Raw genomic sequence first — 14,293 nt, forward strand, 5'->3', positions numbered from 1 at the left:
TTTGCACCTGAAGTGCTCCTCAAGCTGCTGCTTCTGTTTCCAAATTTGTCTAGGATGGTCACTTTGCTCTTTATCTATTCTCTTTGCTTGTGACTCCTTTAATATTGGAAAGTGCTAACTTCTGTCATATGGGGCAAGGAAAGAGTAAACAAGACTTTCATGGAATTCTAAATGGCCTCAAACAGTTTCAGAACACAAACCAAGGTACAGAAAAGACTCTGAATCAGCCTGGTGGTTGGGCATTCATGACCTGGCAATGGTAAGATATATATGTCTATGTGAATCATCACGGGACATGGCAATTATCAATGAAAGAGCACTTTGTGGAAGGTCAGAGTAAGGAAGCAAATAAGCTGTATTATGATGTTTTAAATGGCTGTTGAGGGTGTTAGTTTACTCAAAGGTGTAGGATCCTGGCAACCATATATATATATATATACACACATACATACACACATATAAAATCTGGCTATTTCAAAGGTCATAACCTATTTCTCAAAAAGTTCAGGTAACTAAAAATTGATATAAAAATACTTATAAAACTGGCCCTGGTGGGTAAGCAAATTGGCAAGTCCTGCTTGTGACAACAACAATAGGGAAATTCAGTCTTTATGTAAATAAACACAAAACAATATAAACCTCATTTCCTTATTAAGTTTCTCAGCTTCAGTTATTTTGCTATAGTAACAAAAATGTTCTACTAAAAGTTACTTTAGGAAGCATATAATAGTCTTTCCTCTTTTGTTTGAGCAAAAAGTAGATTTCTATTAATTTTGATCCTTTCTCCAAATTGACTGAGACAAAGCTGCTGCTATTGACTTCCAAATTTCTTTCTGAATAAAAACATCTAGCAAGATTTGACTACTAGGGTCTTGAACAATATTGCACAAAAAATCTTGTGCAATTTGTACAATCTTGTACCAAAGCTTCCCTTTTTAAGTAACTAATACAGCTAACAAAAAATGAATTGCATAATAATGATGTGTAGACCATCATTTTTTTTCCTTCCTTTCTTTTTTTTTCTTTTAAATTCAAAGCATTAGAAAAAGTGCTTGTCGGCATAAAATGTTTTCTTTTCCTACCTCTATTTTGCCAAACTGTTTAAAGACAGGATTTTAATAGCAATAACCTCCTAATAAGAGTTAGAACCTTTGGCAGCAGGTGGTGCCCACCTCTGCCTACAGAATTCCAGCCCAAACAATCTGCTCAGAATTGCTGAAAAATCAATAAAATGTGCCTATGACTCAGCCTGTTAAGTAGGAGGGCTGTTATTGTTATTTTAACTCCTGTCAGCACAGGTGGGCATTTCTTCCTTTTGTGGTCTCTATTTAGCCGGGAGAGATCCCGCTTTAAAACTTCACCTGCAATAGGTTCTTGATCACAACAGCAGAATAGTTTGGGGCCGGGGTAGACTGCCCCGCCAGCTAATAGTACACACAGAAGAGGTTTTCACAAAAGCACATCTGATATCCTAATTTACCAGTAGAACTGAATTTCAGAATGATTAATCTGCCTGTAGCATGCTTTAGAAGGCTTAATCTGCCATGGACCAGAGCTCAGTGCTGATGAGGTGTTCATCAGTATGAGTCAAGGTGCTCATGAGTCAGAGGGGTGATGAAAATACCAGGCTTTCATTCTCTTTTCCTTGGCTGATATTGTGGGTGTTGTGGTCGTGCTGCTTGTTTTACTCTTGCCAAGTGTTCTCAACAATCTAAACAGTCATCAAGTGCTGTTCCTAAGAATATTGAAAATAAAACAAAACAAACAGACAAAAAGCTACCCTATTTTACAAAGCAATTGTTTTAAAGGATAAACTTCAATCATCTACAAATGATGAAAATAAATCTATTCTGATGATAAAGTAAAATCTACACAATGTTGGGTTGTGGCAAATCTTAGTATTATTAGTGAGTTACAAGGTTGCAAGATATAATAAATACTTTCATATTTTCTGCTCTTCAAATGATTTTTTTCATGTCCTTATAGCTACTTTCTTTCTAATTTGCCTATGTGGATTTCTTTCTTTCATTTTTTTTGTAGTGTAGGTTACAATTCAAGATTATAAATCAGCAATATAAAGCCCTTCCTTCCCTCCTTCCTTCCTTCCTTCCTTCTCTCTCTCTCTCTCTCTCTCTCTCTCTCTCTCTCTCTCTCTCTCTCTCTCTCTCTCTTTTATTCTTTCTTTCTTTCTTGGATTTAACTCAGGGGCACTTAACCACCAAGCCACATCCCCAGCCCTTTTTATGTTTTGTTTTTAGACAGTCTGCCAAGTTGCTGAAGCTTGCTTTGAACTTTTGATCCTCCTACCTCAGCCTCCAAATTTCTGGGATTACAGGTGTGCTCCACCACACTCAGGTATAAAGCCTTTCATGATGCTATAAAGTCCTGCCTCAAAAAACAATGGAGTGCTTTGGCATTCCAGAAGTGATGATGGGCTCGGTTAAGACAAAGTAAGGGAATCCTTAGAAGGTCAACACTGACGGGCATCAAGGGTACTGTCTGTGCAAAGCATCTACCTTTACCTCTGAGCAGTAACCCTTGCATACTTAGTCATTCCTTCAACAAGTGAGGATCCACCAGGATGGATGATGGCTGGAGATGATGGTGACCCAGTTCAGAACATGAAGTGGTTCCTGCGTTTAGCAGGAAGAGATGATATTAAGAAGTAGAACATGCCAGGGAAGTAGACTATGCCAGTTTGTATAGCACCTTGTTGGCCACAGTAGAGTATGGGCTTTATTCTACAACAGGTAGCCACTGGTGAATTTTGAATAGAAATATCATATCAATTAATCAATTTTTTAAAAAAAAGATCACTCTGACTTATATATGGACAATAGACTACAGAAGAGTAAGATTGAGTGCAGGGGATGCTAAAATAGTATTAAAAGGGAGAGGCAATGGGTTTGAATGATATAGGTAGAGATGATGAAACATGATCTTGACAGGTATGAGCTTGGTACTGTAATGATTTACTATGAGGCTTAAAGAGATTAAAATAATATGCTCCTAATAGGTTGTTGAAGCTGGTGAAAAATCATTTTTCAGAGCCATTAACCACTGCACTACAATATTTAAAAGGAGTTTTAATGAGAAAAAAATGGTGATTTATTAGTTACCAAGACTCAAACTTCAGATACATAGATCATCCTTCATATTTAGAATGACATGTATTATATTGCAATTATTCAATTCTGAATTTGGCACAATAAGGTAATTAGCAGTATTAGCAACTGAGTGCAAAGGACTTTATTTACCAAGCATTTTCACTCCTATTACTCCAGTCAGTTTAATATAACTGCCATGGTTAGGTGATATCAAAGATAATCATGTGTAACAATGTTAAGATAACTGCAAAATAAAAATATCTACTTAAATGGTTACATTTACAGCATCACTGAATGAATCTTTATGTTTCCCATTAGCCTGCTTTCTCATTTTAGGTAGATATTGTGTCTTCCTTGCTTTTTAAACATCAGTCCCAATGTGCATGAAAGGATCTCAATAAATACTGGTAGAATAAATTAAATTTCCACTTATGTGTCAACAGATTTTAGAATTAAGTGCTATGTTAGGAAAACAAAATTGAAAAAGACTTTTTTTAAACTTCTCCCATGGTGTTTAAGGAGAATAAAAGCAATTCACATGAGCCCCCCAAAGTATTTTTCTTTTAAGTATCTTAGAATTTTGAAGGTAGTATATACATTATGGCAATAGGCAGTATTTCATCTCTGGGGAAATAACAGATTTCAATTATTATGTTATGGCAAAACAGTGAAAACCATGGGTCCCATTAGATTAGTAAAATCCTTATAAGTCAATTTAAAAAAAAAAAAACATGTTTCCATTTTTGGGAAAAAAAAACCCCAACAACTAAGCAGGATTGGTATGATATCATAGATGAAAAACTTTGGATTCCTCATACATAAACCCCAAACAGACTTTGCAAGTCATACTTACACTATTTCAGCATTTAATTTTTAAAATGCTACAAATTATTTAGAAATAATAATGCCAAGCATCAGAAGATTAAAATATTGAAATGAGTCAACTGTGTAATACCAAGAATGAGCGAGTCAGACCTTCATGCATCAATATGGGTGGATCTAAATAGAATGGGGGTGAAGGCAAGGTGCGGAAGAACATCTACAGCTTGGTGCCATTTATAGGCACTCTTAGGACGTAAATAACTGTATGACCTTTGGCTCATACACAAGTCACAGAAATATTAAAACACACTTAGGAAAGTCTCAGTATGTTTAACACTGTGAAACTTCTTAGAAAGAAGGGAAGGACAATAAAAGAAAGTAAGGAGCTGGGCATGGTAGCACACATCTGTAATCCTAGGGACTCGGAAGGCTGAGATAAGAGGATCCCAGGTTCAAGGCCATTCTGGGAAATTTAACAAGGCTGTAGCTATTCAGTAAGCATTTGTTTAATTCAGATGGCAAATATTTATTTTTAATATATCATTCAATTTTTAATATGTTGCTTTGAAATTTTCTTTCTTAAAAAAAGCAATAAAGAAATAAAAACAAAAAAAAAACCCATTTCTGTAGCCAGTTTAAGATTGTATATTGAGTGCTTCTAATAAAGACAAATTACATTAAAATATATTTCATGGCATGAGAAATCATTCATTTGTAATGTTTTTGTAATTTTATTCTGCTTTTATCATAAGGATTTCGAGTTTAAAGAAAGATGGAAATAAAGTGTCTGTTTGTAAAATGACCTTAAATGTTTCTTTATTTACTCATGAAATAATTGTCTATGTGACAAGTACAAATATAAGAATTTGCATTCTATGCATTTACTGCACATTCAGCAAATGCTCTCTAGTTTTTTCTTCCATAAATTCAAATAGAACTGCATGCCCCTAATGCATAAAATGGGCATGATCCCTGTAACTAACTCATAGGTCTGTTGGAAGGAATAAATGAATTAAATTATATAAAGAAAGTATGTAGGAACATGATTGGTGTGTAGTAGGTGCTGAGGTGTGATTGGCTAGTGAAACATAGCAGAGATCTTTTCATTCTGAATTAGTTTAAACTCTATGAAGTGTTATCTTAATGATTAAGTCAGTTAGCTGTAGAATTAATAAACGTATTTCTCCCTTACCAAAATGAATTGATATTTACTTAAAGATTTTTTTTTTTTAAATGGTACTAGGAATTGAACCCAGGGACACTGTACCATTGAGCTACATCTGCCTCTTCTCCCTCTCCTCCTTCCTTTTTATAAATTTTGAGACAGGGTCTCCTTAAGTTGCTGAAAGTCTTGCTCAATTGCCCAGGCTGGCCTCCAACTTGGAGTCCTTCTGTCTCAGCCTCCCACTAAGATTACCAAGGTGTGCCATTGTGCCTGGTTTATTTAAAGAATTTTTTTTTTTTTTTAAGAAACAAGTTAGCAAAGGTTATTTTTCACAGTTTTGGGTAACTCATTTGTAGAAGAGAAAGTAAGGTCTTACCTATTCAAGAAAGTGGTAAGATAGTCAAGTTTGTTATGTTGTGTCCTCAAAAGGTTGATAATATGTTCTGGCTTCTTTCTGTTAAAAAAAAATAGAAAAAAATATAGAAAGTTAATAATTTAATCCCCGATACACATGCAATGATTATATCCTATAACTCAATATAAAATTGAACTCCTTCAATTCAACTTTTTATATCAGATAAGTGTGAGACTACTAGATGGATTTTATTATGGTTCTTAATAGTCCTCGTATGTTGAGTATTTATAATTTGATAGGTACTATCTCAGATGCCTGAGGTAAAGCACTGAAAATACAAACTGGTCCATGCTTTATCTCACCTTTAGCTTAACTTCAATGATGCTTCATAAGTACTAAATCCAAGGAAGAGTAGATTTCTAAATTGTTTTCAGCTAGCAAACAGCAGGCAATTGTACTCTCTCTGGAGATAATACATTTGTCTTGATAAATCTTTGTTTAATTTTATCTAGTAAATTTTAAAGGACTGAGGCCTTTAGCTCAGTCTGTATTGATGCTGTCGAGCACAGGGTGGAGAGAAATTATTCAACAACTTATTAAATTTTCTCTATTGAGTACTAAACTTATTTTGACATTCAGAATCCTAAAAGTCCTTTTGTATTAGTAAGTTCTCCTTAGAAATGCCACCTAGAGCCATACAGAATACTTCTTATTGAAGTGGTACCTAGAAATAAACAGAATTAACTAGAGGGCACTAGGCTTATTTTCTGTCTCATAAACCACTCAGGTTTAGTCATTATATCTGCAGGGAAGACCAGAAAGACGGATTAAAAAGCTGAGGCCCATTTTGAAGTCCGGCTCTTATACAATAGAGGTATCTAAATAAATCTGTGTATTTTGAGAGCCTTTAGGTCCCTGAATGGACTGTATTACACGCTCAAGGAAAATAAAGCACTGAGACTAAAATTGTGATAGCTACTAACTCTTCTTTGAGCCCAAGCAGGAAATGCAAACTTGGGAAGACAGATAAAGATGGCTCAGTTCTTCTCTATGACTCTTTAAAGAGTGATGTAAGCCTGGCATGGTGGTATACCTCTGTAATCACAGTGACTTAGGAAACTGAGGCAGGAGGATTGCAAGCTTGAGGCCATCCTCAGCAATTTAGTAAGACCCTATCTCAAATAAATAAATAAATAAATAAATAAATAAATAAATAAATAGGGCTAGGAATGGAGCTCAGTGGTAGAGTGCCTGTGGGGTTCCATCCCCAGTACCAAAAACAAAAAATAAACAAACAAACAAAAAAACACAATGAGAATAAAGGTATTTATTTAAAAGCAACAAATGTCGACTGGGCCAGGTTCTACATTAAGTGCTTTTACATGTATTGCTCATTTAATCTGTGAGCATTCACATACAATGTGAAGCAACACACAAGTCTATAAAGTTGGAAAGGTTTAACAGTTACATAAACATAAAGAAAATCCTGTAGGTAAGAAGACACATGGTAGAATTCTCCATTCCCTATAATAATTTGACTTATTTATTTATTTATTTATTTATTTATTTATTTATTTATTTATTTTTGGTACTGGAGATTGAACTCAGGGGGCACTTAGCTACTGAGCCACATCCCCAGCCCTATTTTGTATTTTGTTTAGAGACAGGGTATCACTGAGTTGCTAAGTGCCTTGCCATTGCTGAGGTGGCTTTAAACTCATGATCCTCCTGTCTCAGCCTCCTGAGCCCCTGGGATTACAGGCTTGCGCCACTGTGCCTGGCAATAGTTCGATAATTATTTTAGCAAGAAATGTTTGACTGCTGAAATCTTTGCATACAGTTTCTTTTCCCCTTTAATTCTCAATATTTCTTGATTTTGGGATATATACATGTAAGATTGTCACATAGAGTTTAAATAAACAATAATTTAGGGCCATTTAAAAATATTTTGAGGATAGATAGTTTTTGCATTGGCTTTTTCTTGCTAAGATAGAGTTACCTGATAAGAACAATTTAGAAGAGGAAAATTTTATTTGGGCTCAGGGTTTTACAGGTTCAGTCCATGGACAACAGACTCCATTACTTAAGACTGAGGTGAGGAAGAAATGCATAACAGAATACCCTGGTGGAAGAAAGCCGCTCAGCTCAAGGCAAATGGGAAGCAGAGAAGGAGAGCAATCCCTGGAGCCAGGGACAAAATATAATACCCAGAGCATGCCCCCAGTGATCACTTCCTCCAGTCAGGACACAAACCTCTACCACCAAGTACAGTAGACCTTTCAAATTATTAATCTATCAGCACAGGAACCTGTAATCTCAGTGACTTGGAAGGCTGAGACTGAAGGATTATAAATTTGAGGCAAGACTCAGCAATTTAACAGGATCCTCAGCAATTTAGTGAGATCCTGTTTTAAAACATAAATAAATAAAAAGGAGTGGGATTGTAGCTCAGTGGTAAAGTGTCCTTAGGTTTAATCCCCAGTACAAAAACAAAGAAAACAAACAATAAGAACAACAAAAAAACTATCAAATATATTAACCCACTGATGAGTTTGCAGCTCTCATAATCTAAAATCACTTCTATTCTGAATATTCTTGCATTGCCTAACATGACTTTTTTGGAAGAAACCTCATATCTAAATCACAGCAGTTTTCATTACAAGAAAATTAAACTTTGTAGGTTGATTTTAGAACAAAAATAAAATGGTAAATCAGCATTGACCCTTTTTCAGATAGAGCCTTCGGATATTTAATAAATACTGAATCAAATACCATACTTTATTTTTTCTTTCTTTCTTTTTTTTTTTTTTTTTGTTGTTGTTTTGTTTAGTTTTTTTGATTTTTGTACCAGGGATTAAACCCAGGGGCACTTAACCACTGAGCCACATCTTCAGCACCGACCCTACCCACAATGTTTTTTTGTATTTTATTTAGAAAACAGGGTCTCACCGAGTTGCTTAGGGCCTCATTAAATTGCTGAGGCTGGCTTTGAACTCACGATTCTCCTGTCTCAGCCTTCCAAATTGCCGGGATTACATGCACATGCCACCATGCCTGGATATTTTTTCTTTAAATTCCATGTTTTCCTTAAATGCTTAAAAGATGGGCTAGGATTGTGGCTCAGAAGTAGAACACTTGCCTAGCACGTGTGGGGCCCTGGGTTCCATCCTCAGTACCACATAAAAATAAATGAATGGAATAAAGGTATTATATCCCACTTAAAAAATTAATAAAAAATACTTAAAATATCATGTTTTTGTTATTTTCAAGCAAGTATACATGCATATGAATAAGTGGGCAATTATATGTTATAACTGTGTGCGTGTGTATATGTGACCCTAGTAAAAATAAGGAGAGAAAAATAAATTTTATGAAGTAGGGATCAGCAAAGTATGGCCCATGAACTAAATCCTTTATGTCATTGCCTATTTTTCTAAGCACAATGCTATTGTCACAGAGCCCTGCCATTTATTTCGGTGTTGGTTAGAGCTGTTTTGATGTTATATTGCTAGAGCTGAGTATTTGTAACAGAGATGGCATGGCTGGAAAATCTCAAATAGTTACTATCCAGCCCTTTAATTAAACTTTGTCTAACATACCTGATATCAAAGATCATGTTCATTTGAGTAATTTTGAAAGCAATGAGTTTTTTGAAAATCCTGTCTTTTAGTCTTTTCAAAAATTAACTGATTAGTTATACAAGAATGGAAGTGATATTGCAGCTCTAAACACCTACCAGTCAATTTCACCTCACAGGAGCTGGAAAATTGCCGGATGCAGTGGCGCAAACCTGTAATCCTAGTGACTCAGGAGGCTGAGGCAAGAGAATCCCAAGTTTGATGTCAGACTCAGCAAATTAGCCAGACCTTATCTCTAATTTTTAAAAAATTTAAAGGGCTGGTGTTGTAGCTCAGTGATAGAGTACCCTTGGGTTCAATCTTCAGTACCACCCCCCTCACACACACACACAAAAGGGAAATTACTGGTCAAAGCATGTGATGATTATTAGAAGTCAGTACCCATTCATCATAAAAAATTGCCCTCCAGAATCTTGATTTTTATGGGGGTTTTGTTTGTTTGTTATAAAATGAAAATGACTACTTTTTTTTCCGCTAAACTTTATTTCCTGAGAAAGAGATAAATGCCATCTGGGATTCATTTTAAAAAGCAATTTACAAACAGTTCCATAAGTTACATAAAATTGAATAGTCATTTTAAATTATCATAATGCAGTTATTCCATATCCAAAGGACTAAATCACTTTAACATAGCTTGTGTTATGAGTATTATTTGGCACAGTTTTAGTATTAGATACAATGTATAGAGTGGCCGCTACATCCCTAAAATAATATGAACAAATATTTATAGAGCTTTCATTGTGTGTGCCAAAGTTTTTAGCACATACATATTAATTTATTTATTCCTCACTATCAGCCTCTATTATTATCCCTAGTTTACACATGAGAATACAGGCCAATATAAATGTGTCCATCCCAGCAACTACCAAGTATCCAAACCTTTTAACTATTTAGCACCTCTTAATAGATGCTGAAAATCTGTTTCAGGTCTTCAGCTCTGATTTAAGATACTTTCAAGATAAAGGCTTGGGGCTCCCCTGGGAAGCATTATTTCATCAATGGCAACTTTCAATCTACTAGAAATACTTACTAAGCACATTTATTATTCAGCCCTTTAGGCTTCTTGGACAAATTGAAATTTACTCAGCTGTGGTTCTGCCCTTTTCTCCATTATTGCTCTCAGGTGACTTATGCCACTTTGCAGAAACTCTGAGGGCTGGATATAAATACTGTAGAGAATCATGACTCTCTCAACTCCTGACAAAGTCAGTTGCTAAACACATTTAAGAGCTAGCCTGCCCAAGATAGAGAAGAGGATCTATATTGTGCATTGGCATCAAAAAGAAAGTGCAGCTGGACATGGTGATGCACACCTGTAATCCCAGCAACTCAGGAGGCAGAGGCAGGAGGATCACAAGTTGAAGGTTAGTGTGGGCAATTTAATGAGACCCTATCTCATAATAAGAAATAGAAAAGGCTGCTCAGTGGTAGAGCACCTCTGGGTTCAACCCCCAGTGTCTACCACACACACAGAGCAAAACAAAGAACTCAAAATAGATAAAACACCTACTCAGCTATAAACAAAATCACCTTCTATCAGATGATTGCTCAGATAAATGGATTGTGCTTTGCAATGCTCTGAGGCAGTGTATGTTTGGCTATGGGCGTATTTACATGTGAGTTATATGCCACCTAGAGCATCGAAGGGAGAATGATAAATTAGTACAGAGTTTCAGAATCTCATGAAAAAAAAAATAATGCCAAGATGCAGTTTTCTTAGCTGATGTCAGAAATCATATTTCATCAAATAGCTAAGTCACCAACATAAAATCTTCCCTGGATTGTTGAACCAAAGTATACTCTTCATTTGCCTTTGAAACACATTCTATTCATTTAATTTCATGTTTTGTTTTTTGTTTTTTGGTACTAGGGAGTGAACTCAGAGGCACTCAACCACTGAGCCACATCCCCAGCCCTATTTTTGTATTATATTTAGAGACAGGGTTTCACTGTGTTGTTTAGCAGCCTCACTTTTGCTGAGGCTGGCTTTGAATTTTCGATCCTCCTGTTTCAGCCTCTGGAGCCGCTGGGAATACAGGCATGCACTACTGTGCCTGGCTAATTTCATGTTTTGATACTTTGTCAGATAAATAAAACACTGAGTGTATGAAATTACTGGAATCCCTAATGATGTTTCTGGAACCTCAGCCTAACCGCAGAGAGGTGCTTTAGGCTATTGGATCAGCTGTCAAACATCCACCATTGTATGTATTTGACCCCCTTCTACCTCCTGTGATCATGTAATTAAGTACACTTGTCCAGCATAACCTGATTCCAGCTACTGAGAATTGCATTGCTAATACAATTGGGAAAATATCTATTATCATATTGGTCTTTAAGTAGAAGCACAGCTGCCTTACGTAGCCATTTAGCTTAACATGCTACCAAACCATTTCTATTCCCTAATATGTTTAGAATCAGTTCGTTATCTACTTATTTGTGAGTAGAAAAAAAGTCCTGATGAACCAACCAGTTGCTGATGGTTGAACAGATTAGAGAATGGTCTTTCTTTCTTGGAGTTACTGTCAAAATTCCCTTTGGACCCGGGTTGGTCGTGCACACCTGTAATCCCAGTGACTCAGGAAGCTGAGGAAGGACGATTGCAAGTTCCAAGCCAGCCTTAGCAACTTAGTGAGGAGGGCCTAAGTATTTAGTGAGACCCTGTCTTAAAATAAAAAAGTAAAAGAGGGTTGGGGATGTAGCTTAGTGCTTAAGTGCTCCTGGGTTTAATCCCCTGTACAGAAAACAACAACAAAACAACAACTTCCTTTTTGGAGAACATTGTTTCTCTCAAAGGAAACTTATTTCAAATATACACTTGAAAGAATTAAGAACTTTTAACAAAATCTGTATTCAACTGATCAGAGAATCTAGGTAAGGTAGACCATAAGAATCATGCTCTTTCATCTCCAAACCCAATACACCAACACTGTTGTTGAGGAATAGCTAGCTGCATTAAGCTGACTTAGCAGAAATAATCTACTCTTGTCCAAAGCACCTCAACATAATCCAAGGCAGTAAAAATAGCATACCAATAAATGAAATACGAAGGATCAGATTAGTCAGAGAAGTCAGGCTTACAGCTCACAGGCCTTATATGATAAAGGTTTATGTCCTGTTCACACAAATGCTGATGGGAGCAGGGTGGGTCTTTAGGCCACCTCTGCTATGCAGTGCCCAAGCTCTCTGGGTACATTATTCTTATACCCCAACTTAAGGCCTTCAGGATTACAGAAGAAGAGGAAGAAGATATGTGGAGGGTTGCACTTGGGCTCTAAATGCCTTAATGAGAAAGTGACACACATCACTACCTCTTACTCCCCAGTGGACTCAATGTAGCTTTGCTTAAATGCTAGTGGTGGAGAAACGGGAGGGATAAATGGATATTGTGTGATCAGTACCTATCTCCATTGCAAGGGTAAAAGAAGCATGATGAGATTGGTACAGTAGTTACCTTAGATGCCTTCCTTGTTGAAAAGAAGTAATAATGTTCCATGATATCAGCCTTGAACTGATTTTGCTAAATTATTAGCATATGCTGACTCTGACAGTATATATACAAATGTAAATATTTTATTTTATAAATAAAATAGGAATCAGCACTGTGATAAAGAACTTTGGGCAGCAATGGGGCACATGTGTCACTGTTTTTGCTCACTTAAATATTATACTGCAGTTTCTGTTCAGAATCAGAATATATCTGAAAAAATATAACACTTCTTTGCTTGACAGAAAGCCATCTGTTCATTTGTTTTTAATTTCACACAAACACCAACACTTTTATTTTTATTTATCTATTTATTTTAAAGTGACATAAAATTGTATATATTTATCATATATGACATGATGACTGAAATATATATCCTGGTGGACCAGCTAGCCCAAGCTAATTAATATATATATATATATCCTTACATAGTTGTCATTTTTGTGGTGAGAACAAAAAACTGACTCTCAGTATTTTTCAAGAATACAATGTATTCTTATTAACTATAGTCACCATGTTGTATAATAGATCTCCTGAACTAATTCCTCCTATACACTTACAATTGTGCATGTTCCACATCTCAGTGTCAACTATCCTAATACTTTAGCCCACTCTACTCTCTACTTCTATAAGATCAACATTTTTAGGTTTTTTTTTTTTTTTTTCCAGATCATGATATATTTGTCATTCTGAACCTGGGTTATTTCACCTAACAGAATATTCTCCGAGTTCATCCATTTGTCACAGATGACAGGATTTTGTTCTTTTATTTTAATGGCTGATTAGTATTCCATTGTGCATCTATACCACAATTTCTTTATTCATGCATTCACTGATGGACACTTAGGTTGACTCTGTATCTTAGCTATTGTGAATAGTGCTCCAATAAACATGGGAAGGCAGAGGTCTCTTCAACAGATTGATTCCATTTCCTTTGCATGTACACCCAGAGGTGGGATTGGTGGATCTAGTGCAGGTCTATTTCTAACTTTCTGAGTAACCTCCATACTGTTTTCCATAATGGCTGTATTAATTTACAGTCCCATTAACAGTGTACAAGAGTTCTTTTTTTTCTACATCTTTAACAACACTTGCCGTCTTGTCCCTTACATAAAAGACATGTTCTGTTAGTATTAACAGAACTTCAACCACTTAAAAAGAATAAATTATGCAGATAAGATCATGTGGTATAAGAAGATAAAGCTGGAAAGAGGCTTAAAGAAAACTGAGCAGGCTCACATGTTACCACCAGATCTAACTTGCTGGGATCCCGCTTAAGGATTTCACTCTCATCTTCACAACTCCTCTTTTATTTGTCTACCTTTTTTTCCTTTAGGTACCTGGGATTGAACCCAGGGGCAATTAACCGCCAAGCACATCTCCAGCCCTTTTTACTTTAATTTTGAAAGAGTCTCGCTAAGTTACTTACAGCCTCACTAAGTTGCTGAGGCTGGCCTTGAACTTGCAATCCTCCTGCCTCAGCGTCCCAAGTAGCTGGGAATACAGGTGTGTACCACCACACCTGGTACAACTCTTCTTTTGATATGTCCAAATTAAAATTTTTAGGCTCAGCCTCACAGGTTTCTATATTGTGAACATACCCTATTTTTTTCAACCTGTCCCAACTTTCTACTCTCAAAACCCTCACATCTTCTTAGACTAGTTCTTTTCTAGATCTATTAACTGCCCTTTTCATTCCCTCTTCATATTTTCTCTTCT

The 14,293-nt window shown here is 36.0% G+C and overlaps 1 protein-coding gene across 30 annotated transcripts in view; it reads right to left on the reverse strand.

The window, feature by feature from the left end:
• Map2 (microtubule associated protein 2) overlaps positions 1 to 14,293 on the reverse strand; it is a 291,958-nt gene that overhangs the window by 101,077 nt on the left and 176,588 nt on the right. For all 30 annotated transcript variants that reach the window (XM_058585200.1, XM_058585196.1, XM_058585197.1 and 27 more), the window contains one exon: positions 5,471 to 5,548. The gene's annotated coding sequence lies outside the window, so the exon portion shown is untranslated. The remainder of the gene's footprint in view (positions 1 to 5,470; positions 5,549 to 14,293) is intronic.

Source organism: Marmota monax, unplaced genomic scaffold (genome assembly GCF_021218885.2).
Source record: "Marmota monax isolate L192 unplaced genomic scaffold, Marmota_monax_Labrador192_F-V1.1 WCK01_AAM20220418_F8-fsc00136, whole genome shotgun sequence".
Classification (NCBI taxonomy): domain Eukaryota; kingdom Metazoa; phylum Chordata; class Mammalia; order Rodentia; family Sciuridae; genus Marmota; species Marmota monax.